The sequence below is a fragment of the Centruroides vittatus genome, unplaced genomic scaffold, assembly GCF_030686945.1.
Source record: "Centruroides vittatus isolate TY-2023 unplaced genomic scaffold, ASM3068694v2 contig_817, whole genome shotgun sequence".
Classification (NCBI taxonomy): domain Eukaryota; kingdom Metazoa; phylum Arthropoda; class Arachnida; order Scorpiones; family Buthidae; genus Centruroides; species Centruroides vittatus.
In genome coordinates, this window is record NW_027122532.1 from 1123787 (window position 1) to 1144149 (window position 20363).

The window sequence follows — 20363 nt, forward strand, 5'->3', positions numbered from 1 at the left end:
CCTTTTTTTTTATGTGCAGTAAATTTATAAAAGTACAGTTTAAAATGTGCAATTCTTCTAACATTTAAAAAGAGAAAGTTATTAGTAGAAGAAATGACAGGAAGTTAAAACCTGTTTGTCCAGTAAATAAAATAAGGAAAAATCAAACAATAAAATAAAATGTTTCTACAAAAGAAAGTATTAATTTGTCACCATAATTTATGGAACAAACAGGCAAATTTGTGTCAAACAATCAGCTGAACTTGTGTGACATATATTATTTATTTTGTATAATTTTAGACAATTCTTGAGTTGTTATAACTTACATAAATTAATGTTTTATATAAAATTATTGTATTTAAATGCAGGGTCTATAAACTCACATTTAATTCACCATGTTGATATATAGGTTATGTATGCCAGAGGCATTTTGAAATAAAATGCATATAAAAAGCAGTATTTACATTTAATATTGCTTTAATCAGAAAAATATGTGGTGTAAGATGACTAAGATAACCTTTTGAATTGTTATAATTTTTATATAGGGAATAATTGTACTACAATTTAAGTTTATGGAAGTTATACAAATCCATACTTTAAAGTACTGTACATAGATGTAATACTTCTACAATACATTTTTATGTATGTAGAAGCATTTAGATATTGTAAAATATTTTAAAAATCCAGATCACTACACTCATTCTGTGCCACGAGATGAGTAAGAAGCCTCCTACGAAGTTTCCTTACTCGACTTATAGGAACTAAAAGTGTCCTATATATCCTTAACCGTGATTATATTACTCTACAGTTTTTTATTATTAATTTTAATTTTATTCTGTGGGTATATAAATACACATACTATATATAGATATTCCTATATTACTATTATCCTTCAGGCAAATTCAATAAAATTAACTTTAGGATTACATCTTCCTGATGTAAGTTCAGTTCAAGCTATTGCTGAAAAGGAATCGCTTCGAGCAAAAATTTATCGTGTTTTAATTGCACGATTTTATCGATTCTTTAACGACTCGGTCAATTTTTCGACGTGTCCTTCTGTTTGTCTAATGGAGATATTTGTAGGAAACTATCGAGCAAAATTGTGATTCAGAAAAAAGACTTCCTTATAAAATTTCCTGTTGATTTCCAGGTGGGTGGGTTTGAGGAATATGTCGGTCCTCGCCTGTCACTTTCGATTGATCTGGTACAACGGGCATTTCGTATCTCAGCGTAAAGACACAATCCGTAAACCTTGTAAAATTTCAATTCTTAATGTCATAAAATATGTTGAATTGATGTTTAAGTTTATTGAAAGAATTGATCAGCGTAATCTTCCTCTACGATTCTTCAATGCGTCTATTAGCCCTACAAGTGTAATCCATATACGTGAAAGCCCCGAAGAGCAATCGGGAGCCAGGTAATCAAAGAATACTGGCCGAGAAAGCGATGTTAATGAAAAAATTAAAAATTGTTAACAAAGATTTTGTAGAAAATAAAAGGAACGAGAAGGTAAACGTTTGTCATAATTTTCGAATTAATGTTCTTAACGTAATCGTGGATCATGTAACAAAAAGTTTTAATACTTAATGAATAATGCCATTTATAATGATTTTTATTACTTGGAATCGAACAATTTTTTATAAAATGTTATGCGATAGTAATAAAATTCAATTTGATACATTTCAGACTACGCGCATTTAATAAGATGGCCGAGTGGTTAAGGAGACAGCCTACCACTCTGGGAAACTCGGGATCGAATCGGACGGGTGGAAAAACCACAGGAATTTTTCGGCCCGTCCGGATATGTCGGGCCCCGTGTCTCACCCTTATTTAGCAAGTCCAATAAGGTTCGGTCAGATACAGTAGCACTGTGGGACCTGGCCGAACCATAATGAGCTTGCTAAAAAAAGGCACTCGTAGTGCTCATACGGCGGAGAGTTAAAAAAAAAAGGTTTCATAAGTAAAAAATTTACTAACTAATGTGACAAAGAAACGTTTACGGATAGAACTATTAGATTTAACAAAACATGGACTATTTGAACTAACGAAACCCTGTGAAGAAGAATACGAAGATTCAGATTCTGATTCAGATAATTTATCAAAATCAGATGAAAAAAAAACGTTAAAAAAATTCAAAACAAAAATTACATGTCTTGTTGTTATGTGATATTTCTTTTTCGATTTATTTGTATAGTAAGTCTCATAAAAAGTCTACCCAGAAGGCAGTCTCACTTGGAGATTGCATTGCCTTACGCAATCAATCCTACAACCCTTTCTGTACCCTACAAACAGTAGGAGAGGTTTTTGTGAGTTCAATTAGCCCTATACCGGTGCCGGATAGTGAGGTACGAAACCCGACATATCCAGATCAAATCACTCACGAGAAGTTTTTTGAGAATTCCAGCTGCACTCGAACCACAATCCCACAGAGTGTAAGGGTCGCAAAAACGCGTAGAAGTGGTGAATAATTATAAAGTTCCAAAGTCGGATTTTTCGAGAGTCAACTCGGGTCAGGAACACCGTGTTGGTGATGCAGACCAGACACGAAAGAAACTTTCTTAAAACTTATCCTAAAACAAACGCGACTCGATGACGAACGACAGAGGGGATGTCAACCAAGAGAGGAGCTTTGTCCAGGTGGTCGCAAACAAGTGTCGGGAGTGAGAAACAAAGGGGGAAAATTAGCCGCCAGAACATATGGAAGATTGTTTGGATCCATAACGGCGTAAAATACGAGCGCGAACTTCGAAGGCTCCGTCAACCCCTCTCGACCCGGATCGGTCTCGGGTTTCGGGAAAATCTTATAAAACCCCCGGATCTCAGGGTCGAAGGGCGGTTCTCCTCCAGACAGGCGGTTCTCCCCTCCAGACAGAGGGTTCGCTCCTCCTTCGGTCATTCTTGGAAAAAGTGCGGCAGTTCTCCTCTGGACCAGTGTCACCTCACGGATGCCAGGCCCTACGTTCGCCAGCTGACCACACCATCCGAGCCTCCCGTCCAGTGCAGCAGACCTTTCGCCACCCAAGCCCCGGGCACGCATCTTCGAAACACGGACTGCCCGAAACCATTGTCACCGAGTCGATCTAGATCGGATTGTGTAACAGTATTATGTAAGTTAACTTAGTTGTTAGAATAAACGGTTTTGTGTAAGACACTGGTCATCTTTGTCTCCTACCGCCACCACCCACATACGATTTCGACCCTAGGTTTTCCTGACGCGTGATTAACTGTTTTCCCCTGGAAGTCGGCGACCTTACACAGAGCGGAAGTCTGACGCTAATATCTGAAAGCAAAATTTTATGTAACTTTATTAATAGACTTTTATTTTCATTTTTAATTTCTCAATGGTCACCTGCATAACAATCTGTATTTACTACGAAAGATTTATTGCGCATTAATAGAATGGCTGTCAACATAAAAATATCAGTATATCTTTTAAATAAGTTATTTCAATTAAAACCATATCGGTTAGTCACGAAATACTTTTGAATTGAAAGTCGTTTGTCAAGTACTACAATTTTCAGATAAGAGTTATTTTTATTTTAATCAAGGTTAAATTGTGGTTTGTGATAACGTTAAAACTATTTCTTAGGAATATGTAAGAAACCCACGTATATATACTGTTTACTTCTTGTTTTGGTTTCGTTTAGTTGGTTTAATGGAATGAGGTAACTAAACACATGGACGATCTGCCAAGGGAGTGGTGCCCATCAATGGCGGAGTAGATAAAAACCTCTGAACACTAGTTCGTGTTCGGAGTTTTATCCACTCGTTCACAGTTGGTCGTGGGTTCAAACGGGTTGGATACGTGGAGTTTTCCGGGTTTTATTCACGTTTGTAACACTTAAATAAGGGCCAGATTACCTTTTCTTTCTTTTCTTTTCTTCTTTTTTTTAAATTTATTTCGCCCTTGAGCACTAAAATGGCTTCTTTTAGCATGACCATTATGGGTTTGGTCAGGCAGCCAGGTGGTGAGAGATAGGGCCCGACATAGAAAAATTTCTAGGGCTTTTTCGACCCGTCCGGAACACCAGAATGATAGGCTGTTACCTTGACCGCTCAGCCATCCGGTCATCTAAGGGACCACGTTACCATAAAAGTTCTCCCGAGGTGCATCCCCTATCGGCAGATCGCCCATGTGTCGAGTGGCGTAACCAAATAAACCAATCCAAGCCAAGGGAGTGCCGCAGAAAGACTTTTCATGGAAAAATGACCTCTCTTTAGTTGCTACATACCTGAATAAAACTCGGAAAACAAGTAGCCAGTCCGTTAATCAGCCGCGAACTCGTGATCAAAGATGTCAAGAGACGTTGCTGGGTCCACGGAAAAATTTACATAGATCCTAATATATTATTTGAAAATTTATTTTGATTTTTTTAAAGAACAGTTATTAAGCATTTTACATTACAATAAAGCATAAAAATAAATTGCGGGATGATGTCCGCCTGAATCCCAGGCTCGGGAAATTTACCTCATGATCTCCCTGTTGTTTGATTTAGCAACGCGACACTTGGGCGGTTGGCCAAGGGGAATGCCTGCCGAAAATCTTTTATGGGAAACTGGCCTCTATTTAGGTATTGGTAATATGAAAACCCAGAAAATTCCACGTGGCCAGCCCGTTGGCGAGGCGCGAATCCACGGCAAAATAAGTGTTCAGTGGCATTATCCGTTCGGCTATTGGTAGGAACGAATAACTTACTAAATGAATGCATTATCTTATTCAAATATCTTAAATGTAACACTGATATGTTTAAAAATAAATTCACTTATCTTTGGATTACACGATAACTAAGTCGCTTATCAAAATAAATAGTATCCTTTACTAACCTCCACCATTCGGACGGCGGGATGGCCTATTGCTCTGGGGACCCTGGATCGAATCCGGACGGGTCAAATAATCCCCACGAATTTTTCGGGGGTGGTCCGTTCGGATATGTCGGACCCCGTCCCTCACCACCCGGCCTCCCCATTGTGGACCTGGCCGAATCCATAATGGGCTTGCAAAAAGAGGCCCTCTTAGTGCCAACAGAGCGGAAAGAGTTAGCTACTGGATAAAACCACTAAACACTCGTAGGTTAGATGCTAATTTATGCCTGACCAACGGGCTGGCATTGTAGAATTTTCCGGGTTTTTTCACGCGTCTAACATCTAAATAGGGCCAGTTTCCCAAAGAAAGTGCTCCCGGGTGCCACCGACCATGGTAATCTCTCAAGAGTTACGTTGACTTATTCCATCAATCTTAATTCGTTAAACACGTGAAATAAGCACAGAAAACTCCACAGGACCAGCCCGTTGGTCGGGTGAGAACTCACGACTGACAACGAATGTTGAGTGGTTTTTATCCATTCAGTCTCCAGTGGGCAAATCTTATATATATATAAATATAAATATGTATGTATGTATGTTTGTTTGTTTAGCAAAGGGTTCAATACCGTTTAACGTATCCTCATCAAATTTGACATAAATATTTTTTGACACCCAAAAATATACTGTGGAGTCCATCCCCAAACACCCCTAAAATATTTAAATTTGTAACTAAATATGAATGAATTTTATAAAATCAATGAACTAGACGAGAAAGTATTTCACGAATATGGAAATTTGAGTATTTCGCGTGTGCTTTTCGTCATTTTAACGCCGATAGTGAAAGATAAGATAAAAGAGCAATGACCTCTGTTTAAGATATGAAATATTTTAAGGTGTTAAGTTATATCCAGAGCATGAAAAAAAAATAAGATAAGGCTAAGACCAGTTACAACTGTGGGGGCTTTCCCCATTCCGAAAATCCTAGAAGTAAATGGATAAAATTAATAAAACAAAAATAGATTTTTCATCGTTTATCAGTATAAATTTTAATTTATATCACTTTCTTACTGTGGTTTCTACGTAAAATATTAATTTTTGGGGCATACCTTTATACCATTGCTTACTGACATTCGTTCTATCTGGGCTTGATTGTATCAAAACTATCAAGCCATAAATAGTCTTGCAAAAAAAAAGTGCCCACAGACGAAGAGTTTAAAAATTTCCTATTATTGACATCAATTAAAAATTAAATTTCATGCCACTTTAAGTCCTGTATCAATCTATAGAGTTTGCTAGAGTTTATTACTAACTACAGTTAGGCCTACTCATTGCATTAGATACTCTGTTCTTCCATGATTTCACGTTACGCAGAAGCTCAATATGATTATCCACAATCATTTAGAGATCAAGAACAATATGACAGAAGAGGGGCCCTTTAGCTCGCTCCTCGAGGATTCCAGGCCAAGGCTCACAATGGCCGGATGTTCGGTAAAGGGCTTTTTTTTAATACACAGCTAACCCCATTAAATCCTATGGAGAAACATAGAATGCCACAATGCCATCCGTTGATTAATAAACAAACTACTTATGGAAAAACAGGGAAATTTCAATGGAATTTGAACCCGTGAGTATTTAATTAAAATAAAATAATTAAAATTCAAAAACAATTGTTTAACAATTTACAATTCGTCCTACAGTTCAGATAATTAAAGCCAACTCCAGGAAAGCGAGGGATTTGAACTCATTTCAATTCTCAGTGGGATTGCTAACTCTGTGGGTAAATTTTAATTAGAGTCGATAACTCTTAAAATATGTAATATAAATTGTTATCTTTTAGCGAAAGTAACTTAATTTCAGTTGTAACATTTATTATAACATTAGGCATTTATAACACGTACAGTACCTATAAGCAGTGCCTTAACTAGCCATTCCTGTGCTCTGTGCAAGAATTTGCATTTAGGCCCCTTAACTAATTAGGTTTGGGAAATTAATAAAACAAATACATGCATTTTGGGTCCACCTTCCAATCGGGCTTTGTGCGGGTGCACCTGTTGCACCTGCTTAGTTACGGCACTGCCTATAAGATTGGGCACTTAACAATTTTTAATGTTTGGCCTTTAAGAATAACATCTTTAAAGTTTAAAATAATATATTAAAATAATTTTACATGTTTTGATTAATTTTTTTTAATATTTAAGGCCTTCATATGCAAAATCATTATTTCTAATAAGTAATTTGCATAAATTGAGGACACCAGAATTACCAGTTTTATAAAATCCCTTGTTGGATTTCATAAAACTGGTAATTCTGATTGTTTTATGAAATCCAACCAGGGATTTTCATAAAACAATACATTTTAGTATGTGATATATATTAAAAAATCTTACCTGGAATGAGCTTTCTTTCACTGTTTTCAGTTTGGATCAAAAAACGAGGAAACTCTTTAAACGTCCTTGGTTCTACCCTTCAGTATAATAAACTATAAGCGTTTAATTACTAAAAACAATTGCATAAATATATTTTTACAATATTACAACTTACAAAAGTGTATTGTTAGAAGAGGAAAAAAATCTTTGCGTGTAACACAATAGCTGTTGTCTTGGATGTGCTATATTACACGTAACGATTATATTTAATTCATAGAATTAAATTAACATATTACGTCTTATTATAATAATAATTAATTACACGTGTATAATTAACAAGTTGGTTATTATTTTTAAATTTATTTATGCTCAAAAATTAATTTATAAATTTAATTATTTTGGATGTGGAATGAGTCACGTTGAGTTTGTAAGTGGATTTTAATTTTCGTACGCAACTATGGGCGATCTGCAGGGCCGCCCAGAGGGTAACGGGGACATTATATGATACCCTTTGGAATTTGTTCCTTTTATCTCCTCGCTTTGTGCGACACTAGCGATTTGCAAAGGGGGTGTTCCCCAGCAGGACTTTCTACGGGAACTAGCCCTTATTTAGGTATATTAGACACGTGAGAAAATCCGGTAAATTTCACGCGGTCAGCCTTCTAGCGGTGTTCAATGGTTTCTACCTCTCGACCTCTATATTAAAATGATTAAATATTTAATTTTTAGTATTTGTATTCTGGGAATAATTTCTACGAAACCATTGATGGACCCTTAATATCGATAATGTATTTATCATAATAATCAATATCTTAATGATACTGTATGTTCGTGAGAACAATAAAATAATGTAAAATATATGCTGATAACATACAAAACAACAATTTATTTCTAGAAGAACCTATAACCTGGTAACTAGATAACCAAATAACCTGTATTTTGATGGAATAATACATAACTATAATCACACAAGAACCTGCTGTGCGTAATACGTGACTATAATCATATAAATAGGGCCTTGGCATTATAATATAAGACAATAACCAATTAACCTGTTTGCTCAGTACACAGTGTAAAACACTACAATAACCAGATTATGTGCACTTGAAGATAGCATATTGTAACCTTGTTTGAAGGAGTATAATAACGATTACCGCCTTATTATAACTTTGTACTTTCACTTGCTAGAGAGATTTATTGTGCTTAATTTAAATACAGGGTCTTCCAAAATGGATGCCGTTATAAACAAACCACTTAAAACAGATGCTACCATTTTAAATAACTGAAATTGATTTAATATTATCCTAGAAGTATGTGACCTAGAGTAACTCTCCGAGTTTCATCTCCCATATGCATTCAAACGTGTTGTCTACTACTGTACCTCTAAGAAGCGCCTAAACAAAAAAATGGCGGCTCCACAATAGAGGCGTTTTGTCAGTTTGCAAAGTCAGAATCACTCATAATTATGCAACACGAATAATGTGTAAAGCTGCTGGAGCTTTTGGATTTTGGCTGCTGTGGGACTGTAGGAAGAATTTGAGTGCCAGTTAAGTGTGTGCCATATGACACGAGTTACAAACATTGAGAAATTTAATGGATATCAATGCCTTAATCTACATTACAACGTCTTGGGATAATAATTTAAAATGGAAGATCCTGTATTATAGAAACTTTCCATTTCTTTTACCAGCATTTTTAATTTCGTGTTTACGTTTTATACAGCGATTTCGTTTACACAAATAACATTTAAAACGTTAGAAAGATCAGGTTATAATGTTATCCAGGAAACAAAATGCATGCTAATTTTAAAGAACACGTGTGGTTCCTCATCCAATTGCTTATATAATTAAACTTTTTAATATACAAATTCAATATATTTAATTATTTATTAATTATACTTAATATTCAATGTATGAAATACCTGTATCCGTGGCAGCATAGTCCATTCATAATCACGCTTTGACTACATTTAAACTGTATATTTGTTTGTTGCATCGTTGTAAGATGTAAAATATAACGTCACTAGTTTTATGAGGAAACATCTTGAAAGTGGGGCATACAAAAATGATAACGACTTCTTAAAATTTACGGAATTTTAAAATACTACATGATTATAATTAAACTACTTCTATATAGAATGCTGCCTAGTTAAGGAAGTTCAAAGAAGACGGTAAAAGTGTTACGCAAAAATAGTTCCGATAAATATGCCTAGGGGAAAATTGGCGCTGTTTAGATCACTATATTATAAAACAAATACAAATATATTTACACTATATATCAATGAGAACATATCAATATTGGTTATTGTAAATCTTGTGGGTACGTATCTCACGAACAAAGTTTATATTGACTTAAAACACTTAAGAATTGTCATCAAAAGTATCAGAAACACAAGCCTAGTAACTGTATTGTTTAATTAAAGATGGGGCGTATAAGTGTTTGTGTTGTGCAATGCTATTTTCAAGATACTAAGAAAACGCTTCTTGCAGCCTGCGGTTCGTCGACCTCTTTATAGGATGTTCAAGGTTTCTGTACTTATTGTATAAGGTATTTCCGTCTCTGCAATAAGATTTATAATAATTCTGCTCGATCATATTGTAAATGAATACATAAATAAGCTCGAAAGCCAATCTCGTATTATATACTAAGTTTGACTGTAGCATCATATATCCTTTATTTGGCTCTGTTTCGTGTCTTTAAAGCGATTCGAACCGATTAATTACAGTATTACGTCATTCACAGCGCTATTTTTACACCGGTGTTGCTTGTAGGAACTAATTTTTGCACGTTCTAAGAAATTCGCCATATTTATTCTTCTATAGCATAGCATAGGGCCACTGCGCTCCTTTTTATTTATTAATTATATAATATTGACGGGACCATTTGGCTTAAGCCTCATATTTAAGGGACCTCAAAACATCAGAAAAATAAAAATTAAAAAATAGAATATAATTTCTAAAGGTTTTATTGTTTTTTGAGTATGTTAGGCAGTCAAAAAAAGTAAATAGTTTGGACCTCTCTGGCTACCTGAAAGGCTTTGAATCTAAACTAAAATTTCTAAATAAATCTCAATTTACGAATAATTTTAATGTATTTTTACATTAGTTATATATAATTAATTTAACAATACTACTCAAACTTGTGTTTAACATGTTATATTTATAAATGTAGCTATTAAATATCTAATAAAGTACTGTACTCAAGAAGGGCATATATCAATTATTGTCGCAAGTTTTTACCTTAATTATTCTTAAAAGAGCTAAAAAAAAATCTAAAAATTATATTGAAGGACTCTTTATAATCAGATAGAGGCAAGTAGGGCCACTCAGCCAGGTCCTAGACCAGGCGTGGCCAACAGTTATTGCTTCCGGGCCTAATTGGAAAGAAAACTTTTTTCACGGGCCGAACGAAATATTAAAATTAAAAAATTTAAATACAAAAACGATTCATTTAAGTAAATAAATGTTTAAATATATTAGTATTATATTTCTGTCAAAGCACACGAATTACCAAGTTAAATTGAATATTAACTGTATATCTTGAATTTTTGTCTAACATACATTATTTTATGATAAATATTAATACTGTATTTTAAATTTATCTTATTATTATTATTATTATTATTATTAATATTATTTTGACACTATCACACAGATGAGTACAAAAGTTGTAAATCTCTACAATGGAATTTTTTTTTTAAATAAAGAAGTATCGCGAATCCATTCGACCAATTATTGGAAGTTAAGTACCTAATATTGAAAGATTAATCGTGGGCATGAAAGACTAAATTTTGGGTTGTTTGTGTGTAGGGCAGGCATGGCCCTACACACAAACAATCCAAAATTTAGTCTTTCGTGTGAAGTTATATAAATTGAAGCTTATTTTGCTTGTTGATTATATTCACATAATTTTATGCCTTTCGGAGGAGATGAGGCCCCACATTTGTGACTAGCCAGGCCCATTTCAGCTGGCTAAGGCTTTGATTATAGAAGACATAAGAGAAAAATGCATTAAAATGTTTAATTTATAAAAGCTTCGTGCATTTAAAGGGCATTAAACAATAAATAATTATATAATTAATTGTTAATTAATTGCTTTTGTTAAATAATTATTACTCTTATTGCAAACAATTTATTAATTGCTTTTAATTATAATTTTATTTGAAATAATCATAATGAATGTATGTACAGGAAAGTTTATAAAAAATGTATCAGTAACTATTACAATAATTTTAAAAATTAATTCATTTTATGTTATAAATTAGGAAAAATAATGTTTGTGATTAAGTAATTAAAAGTCATTTTAATTAAGAGAAAACAGGAGAGATCATAAAATATGGCATTAACCTTCAAAATAACTTTAAAAAATTTAAATGTAATATAAAATATAATTTAAAAGCTTATTTTTAAAATTATAAATAAAGAAAAATGTTTATAATTAAACAATTAAAACCATTACAGTAACTAAAAAAATAAAATAAATGAATATAAAAAAACTCTACCTTTCTAAGATAAATTCAAAATAAACTATTGTACAATATGAGGCAGCATATTGTACAATATATGAATGGTGTACAGCCAAGAGACACAAGAACTAATGCTTACACTCTGTACACAGCTGATATATATCAAAATATATCAGCTGTACAACATTATCATCAATCACATGATCTATTTTCCAGTTTTCAGTCTCATCAAATAAAAATAAGCAAAAGTTTATGCCAATAACTCCAAAAAATAAATAAAAAAAATTAAAAAAAACATTTAATTTTCTATTTTAATTGATAGAAAATTGGGGTCAAATATTTAACTATTTGTAGATTAACACCCTTGGATTAATTATCATTAAATCCAGTAGAGAAAAATGCCTTAGGATAATTTACAAATATTCATTATAATTAAATATTTCTCAATATTTATAATTTATTTTTTAAAATATTAAATCTTAAAAATCCTATTTTTATTTAATATATAATGAAAATAATATAAATGTATAGTCATTATATAATTGTATAATTTATTAATAAATATAATAATTATTTATACTTTTTTATATTCACCTCATATATATACAGGGGAGACCAATATTAAAAAAATCTGGTAAACCAACGTTTGGGTCATTGTGTATACTTATAGTGATCCAAAAGGCAGTATACCATGTGTTAAAGCTTTTTATTTTATGTATTGAACAAGAAGACTCTCATTTTAAACAATATTTTGTTAAGTTTATGAGTAATAGGACAGCAGTTTAGTCTTTTCAGTTATTAACTGACTTTTAGGCCATTCTCTTTATATGTATTTATATAACGCATTTTTATGATAATTTTAATCAAAGTTCATTAAAAATTCTCATCATTATCGATGAAATTAGCGCAAAAATATCACTTCCGGAAGTTTTAAAATTTGAATCGAGGTCAGAAATAAGTACATACCTTGTGACGCGCTCCACTTTCTTTCTCGTTATAAATACAGCATTTCAAAATTTATCCTTAAAATCGCAAAGTGTCGCAATTGTTTAATATCTTTATTTACTTTTCTCGTGTTTACCGTATTTTATTGCATATTATCACGTAAACAGTACTGTAAAAGTCTCAGTAGTTTTATATATCGTGGAAATGGAGACTTACATGTGTTACTAGAAGCACGCCCTAAATAACGGAGTCATTTGGCTCAAGCCTCATATTTACGTCGGCCCAAAAAGCACTTGTTACACATATCCGTTCCATTGTAAAGTTTCTTTTTCTAATTTTAGAAGGGCCTCGAAAAGGCTGTGACAATTCTCGACGTCTGGAAGCCTTATACGGCCCTGGTTCCCAACGTGGGGTACACGCCTCACAGGGGGCAATTCGAAATTGAGTTATTAACAGTGAATTTGAAAGCCTGCTAATTCTTTTTATATCTTATTATTTATAAGTTAATCTAAGGATGTCTTTTAAAATTTCTCTTTCCTCTTCTCAGTGTCTTTTCTGTTTAAATAACTTTTACTCCTTACCTCTCCATTGTTACTAAGGAGCAAGTTAATGGCTTGAGACTCCATTGTATACCGATAAGTCTGGCAATCTTAGAATAAAGTAAAAAAGTATATAGTGTGAACATACATTTATTATTGTTGAAGGGCCTTGTCACAGGGAGCATCAGGATTTTATAGATGCTTAGGTGGGGCATAGCCAAAAAAAAAAGTTGGGAACCACCGGTAAACGCGACACGTGGGAGATCTGCCGAGAGGGATGCCACCCGGTAGGACTTTCTATGGGGAAACTGGCCCCTATTTAGGTCTTAAAGTTACACTAGATGAACGACACGCAGTTACGTTTATTTTTATGATAAAATCATTTTTGTTACGTAGGTAAAAAATTTATTGCCAGCTTAATCCAAATTAAGCAACGAATTATACAGGATCTTCAAAAAGTTACGCAACCCATGGGTAATTGTTTATTTTTATATGAAATGCTGAAAATGGCCACCATTTTGATCTTCGTATTTCATTAAACGGTCTTCAAGGTCTCCATGGATATGTCATTCACAATGCTCTAAGTGTTACCCTGAAGTTGGGTGATTGAGTGAGTTTGATTGTTATTACCCTTCAAGTAGGCTAACCCCACGAAAAAGTCAAGTGGGTTCAAGTCGAACAGATCGCTTGACTCGAGCCTCCCGAGAGTGCTCTTGAGTTAAGGATCTGTGGGCACTCAGGTATCAATAATACCTGAAACAGAGAACGAGCATTAAATGACTAAACTATTTTCTCGTGGTTTACATGACTTTCGAAGACCCTGTATTTTATGATTTAATTTATATTTGATTTATTCAAGTAAATTTTTTAGAATTAAAATCTCTAATGGCAGTATACTCAACCAAGGATCGAGCGTTAAAGTTCAATTGTGTATGTAGTAAAGCGTCTTCTATTTAGTTCTACAATCCAGCTCTTTCGCTTGAATAAATACGGTAATTAGCACAATTGAATTATCCACTCACTAAGCATCTACCTACATCGTAACAACCACTGAACAAAGTTTACCCTTTGTAATTTCAGCCATTGTTTTCATTCGACCGGCTAATTGTAAACTACATAAATTACATCAAAACTTCTTTTTTCTTTCCTGTAAAACACAGAAAATAGAAAATAACTCAATCCTTTATAATCTTTGTTTAACTTATCTTCTATTTTAGAATTAATAAGAAAAATTGTAAGAAAGAAGCAGAGCGGAATCAGCCCCGAGGAGTTTTGAATCCCGGTTCTCTTGATGGAACCATTTACGCTTCCATGCTGCCATCTCTCATCCTTCACGCTTCCATGCTGCCACCCAGGAGCGGATCCACGGGGGGGGCTAGAGGTAAAGTTAAGCCCATTGACACACAAAATATAAAATTTATTTGTTTGAACATCAAAACGTCATACAATGATGGCAAATACGATTTATTGGGCCGTCAGTATACAATCATCGTGCACGTGTTAATAAATATTTTAAATTTTTGAGTTAATCCCTCTTTGGGTACTTTTGGATCCTCCACTGCTGTCACTGTACGAATCGCTGACCTTCATTGAGAATTATTTTGCAGCCTCTTCAATTTTCTAACTGATTGAACATTTGTTACAGAAATTTTGTAACCTAAAAAATCTAAAATTGCGCTGTCAAAGTCAAATGTGGATTTATTTATTGATTCAGATTGAAGAAACTAATCATAAAATAGTTGGTTTATCATTAAACATAATACATTATTCTGTATATTTTTGAAGCTCTCATCCTCCCGTTTGGATGAAACTGAAGAGCGTATCCAATTGCTTGGAATCGAATTCATTAATTAATGGTATAAAATATCATATACGGCCGTTAATTACCGTATTTTACGGTCTATAAGACGCACTTTTTTCTTCGAAAAATTGCCTTTAAAATTTAGGTGCGTCTTATAGTCCGTAGCGTCTTATAGGTATTTTTTTTTAAATTGCTTAAAAATTAAGGTGCGTCTTATAGTCTGTAAAATACGGTATTTCTGATTACAGAAAGAAAATGGATGAAAATTAATAATAATGAATTAGTCAATTTCACTGTATGAATGAACAATCAATCGGAACCACATCTAAAGAATAGGTTCCACTTCACCAACGTTACTGCACCTGGAAATAAAACAAGAAATTAAATGTCGTAGTAATGTAATAGAACAGAAAAATCTCTCATTCTTCATGTGGGAACGAAATTGATCCTTTCGCGTAACTTTCAAAAAGTATCAAAGTGTGTAGTCTCGATTATACGCGTAGTAAGCAATACGAACGTGTTGAGGAAATCATGTAACACTCTCAAACGTTCGTGTTGCTACTTGCAAAACTTGAGAATAAATACCCAGAATAACAGGCGTATTCAGGGGAGAGAAAAGGAGACATACCTCCTTAACCAAAACAAGAAGCTATCTTTACGTTCTTTTATTGCATCCACATGCTGAGTCGCCTTATTCCATTAATCCAAATCTTTATTTAGGCCTATAAGGTCAAGCGCATAATAGAATGGCAAAGAACATATCCGTATCAAACAACTAGAAATTTCTAGAACTCTTATTTAAACTCGTATCCGTTCCTCCAGAGCTGCTTGCTTATGCTTTTATTACTTGCCATAAGTTCCTCAGTTGTAATTTTACCAGAGCAAGTTTCGCATTTAATTTTTAATGATAATTATTACAAAAAGACTAAAATAATTTACATAAACAGTCATAAAATTTTCAAACTAAATGATGTTTCTATATAAAGTATGCCCCCCAAGGTGGCAAAGTAGGAACATCCTCCTATTAAGAACAAATTGGATTCGTGGCACGTCACCCTATCCCACGCAGGAGATCTCTTAACAAAAGTAGAAAGGAAATAATTAGCAACGGTAAAAAATGAAATATTTATTTAAAATATATTATAATTTCTACAAAATTATTCTTAATTGTTAAATAAACTCAGCTGGCATTTTTACGTTAAAGAGCGAGTCTGCCATGTTATTTTAACGCTAACTTCAAATTTTTCAATAAAAGTTTAATTACGATAGTTAATTGATTAATTAAATATATTATTATTAAATCTTATTTTTTGTGCAACGTTAAATTTTCTTTTTGTTTTAGATTCATTGTATTTTCAAGTTTGAGTTGTGGCTAATTTCTCTTGTTGCTTTTAGACAGTATGACATCGAATGCAATGCAGTGCCATTTGGGCCTGTATCGATGATAAATTTTTAAAAAGTCCAATATAGTAATACTATTTTAATTGAAACAATAAAAATGAAATTATTCCATTGCACAGTGGTTTATTTTATTTAATTAGCGAGAAAAAATTAAACATTTAAAACTTAACTAAACACTTTGAGAATTCCGGACGGGTCGAAAAATCCCAGAAATGTTTGGAGATGGTCCTTCCGGATATGTCCAGGTCCATTCCTCACCAATCAGCCTGCCCGTCGTGGGCCTGGCCGAACCCATAATGGGCTTATTAAAAAAGATACTCTTAGTGCCCATAGGGCGGAGAGAGTTTTAAAAAATGGTATAATTCTGGGGTATTTTTATAATCGTCTTGTTCAATAAAATTATTGATTTGTTTGAATTTGTTGTACAAATACAAAAATTTAACAAGAACAGGCGCTGTTTTTCTTGAACTCAAAATTCTATCAAATGCAAACCACGATTAACTAAATGAAAAGCTAATAAAATTTACAAAAAGTATCGATAGACGTTAGAAGAAATGTTGGCGCAACGTTAATCTACTCAAGAAATCTAATAAAAATTTTTTTTTAAATGGTTAAACTTACGTTTACAAGTTCCTTTGAAAAGCTGATCGATCAGACAATATATTTTCAGAATGTGGAATGCGTTGTAAGCAGCCAAAAGACGTTTACAACGTATTTCTTACCCTTTTCTTACTACAACGCGTTGTAGTAAGATACGAGTTAATGACACGTCTTAACAAGTATGGCTTCCAACCCAAATTTATTATACAGTACCGGACTAAATATCCGGCTTCTAGAAATTCGAAATTGCCAGACAATATTCAAATACAGCCCAATAATAAATACCGTATATTTCCGCAGATAAGACGATAGTTGAGTCATAAAAAAGCCCCCAAAATCCGGAGTCGTCTTATAGGACAGATACAAAAAAAATTAGATTGAAATTTATATAAATTAAAACCATTATAAAAAACGGACAAACCGTAATTATTCAGTAGTAGAGAGTAGGGCATGTCCACAAAATAGAATAGCCCATACGACGTTTTCGTGAATAGTCAAAGTTACAGTACCTAGATATCAGAGTAGCGACATACGAGTCATCGCCGCCATTTTCTGTCGACTGTCATCACGTGGTCTATGGGTTTACATTAAGAAATGACGATTTCTTTTAGTTTAATAAAGCATTTTATTGGTAAAAATGTTTTATTAAACTAAAAAAAAATCGTTCATATTTTCGCGACCAGGGCAAACTCCACGTGCAAAAAGACGGAGGGACAGACCGACAAACGGACGACATCGGGAATCTATCGATCCAATTTGAAAATTGCAGTCCAATTATTATTAATTTCATAACTTCCAAATTTCTAATTTAATTTTTTATTACCTCATATAGCAAATACAAAAAATGGTTACAAACAAAAATTATCGATTTTAAACTGCGATTTTTTAATTTAATCAGTTATAAGTTAGATATTTTTTATTGATTTCAAATCTACGAAAACTTTTATTCATTGGCCAATGTTTATTTTCCGAACAACGGCATTTTCAATAGATAACGAGACTAAAGAATTTAATCTCTCACTCTCCATTGTCGATGGCAAATATGTTCTGATAAGTCAGCCCGCCCTTTAATCCGGCACTGACGTAGCACTTTGTAGGCTATATGACCAGCTACCCGCATTACGGAGGGTCGACCGGCATGCATAGACCGGCATGCAAAGATTGCCCAAAGGCCTTTAGCCAGAATTTTCTTTCGCGGGGTTTATTCCTCGAATTTAATAGCTGACACCTTAACCATCTCGAACTTTCGGCAGTCGTTTTGCTACTGGTAGTAGGCTTGTACCGAAATTCGAAGGAAATTTTAGCCCAGGAGCCTCCTCTTTGCCTGCGTGCCTGATTGCCAATGATCAATTTTATAGTTTTGGAGTGGGTTTGAACAGGTATTCACCGCGCGATTATCTGGCTGAAATTAGACTAATGCACATAATTCTATTTTTTCAATAATATTTGCTGAAGTTTCATTTTATTTAGAATTTCATTTCTGGGAAAGCGTTTGAAGATTATTTCAACGGTTTTAAATGCATGATTAGAGAGACATAGTTAATACTTTGGGATTAGAGAAAAAATTCTTTTATAATAAATTATATAATTTATGTTCTTTGTTTTTATTCGTTCTGCCCTTTAAAATTTTTTTTGTAGACCATTAGTGAAGTGACCGTTTTTTTAAAAAAAATTTTCTGCCGTGTGCGCCTCTTTTTAGCAAGCCCGTTACACGTTCGGCCAGGCCCACAACGGGGCGGCCGGTGGCCAAGGTCGGGGCCGACATATCTGGACGAACCACATCCCAGAAATATTCCTGGGGATTTATCGACCCGTCCGGATTCGAACCCGGGTCCCCCAGAGCCGTAGGCTGCCACCATGATCGCTCGGCCATCGGCCGTCTGAAATTTTTCTTAATGTTAAAAGCTCTTAGTGCTAGTAGAATGAGAGTTAAGAAGAAAAAGAAAACATAATTGTCTTTATTACTTTTATTATTTGTTAAAATAAAATGTATAAAATTTTAAATGTAAATAATGTTAAACAAATATATTAAGATATATTTGTTTAACTTCTTATTAACTCTTAGAAGGATTTTAACTACACTTACCAGTTTAAACTCTGATCTTACCTTTTTAAAATTTATTTTGTATACTAGTACTTTCTATATATTAACAGGACTTATTATACTGGAAATTATGGATGCAGATATTTAGTCTTACAGATCAAAAATAATGTTCTTTATTTAGTTCACCCGAACACGTACACGTTAAACATGTGTTTCGGACTTGTTCGTCCCTCCTCAGCAGGCCTTTAAACGACACTTTCTACAATTAACAATAAAAACATTTCTTGGTACAATTACAACTAAAATTAGTTAAAAAAACAAACATTTTCCGACAATAAATTTTAAAATCCTTACAACTTCTGTATTTCCGATCTTCTCTACATTTCCACTTAAACTCACGATCCACAGCAACCATACAATTTTACACGTTCCTACGTGGTGAGAACGTATTAGAATCGAAATTAAGTAGAAACGAAGGCCGGATGGCCGACCGGTCAAGGTGGCAGCCTACCGCTCTGGGGGACCCGGGATCGAATCCGAACGGGTCGAAAAATCCCCAGGAATTTTTCGGGGGGTGGTCCGTTCGGATATGTCGGGCCCCGTCCCTCACCACCCGGTCGCCCCATTGTGGGCCTGGCCGAACCCATAATGGGCCTACTAAAAGAGGCCCTCTTAGTGCCCACAGGGCGGGAAGAGTTAAAAAAAAAGTAGAAACGAATAAACAAAAAGAAGTAAGTTAATTGATATAATAATATTTTAAATAATAATTAAATTTATCGTTTTAAACTGATTTTAATGTATAAAAATTAGGAACGTGTAAAATTGTATGGTTGCTGTGGATCGTGAGTTTAAGTGGAAATGTAGAGAAGATCGGAAATACAGAAGTTGTAAGGATTTTAAAATTTATTGTCGGAAAATGTTTGTTTTTTTAACTAATTTTAGTTGTAATTGTACCAAGAAATGTTTTTATTGTTAATTGTAGAAAGTGTCGTTTAAAGGCCTGCTGAGGAGGGACGAACAAGTCCGAAACACATGTTTAACGTGTACGTGTTCGGGTGAACTAAATAAAGAACATTATTTTTGATCTGTAAGACTAAATATCTGCATCCATAATTTCCAGTATAATAAGTCCTGTTAATATATAGAAAGTACTAGTATACAAAATAAATTTTAAATAGAGTTAAAAAGGACACAAAGGCATAATAATCTGATCTTACCTTCTTTATAATAATCAATTAAAATCTAGAAAATAGCTAAATTTGGAATGAAACAATCTAGAATTATATCACCCATCTAATTGCTTAAATTTGAAATCTAGCCGGAAACGAAACAAACTAGATTTAGATGAGGAAAATAGATTTTAAAGTGACAATTCTGCGCAACACGTGGTATAGTCTTCAATGTTTTGACTTAAAATAAA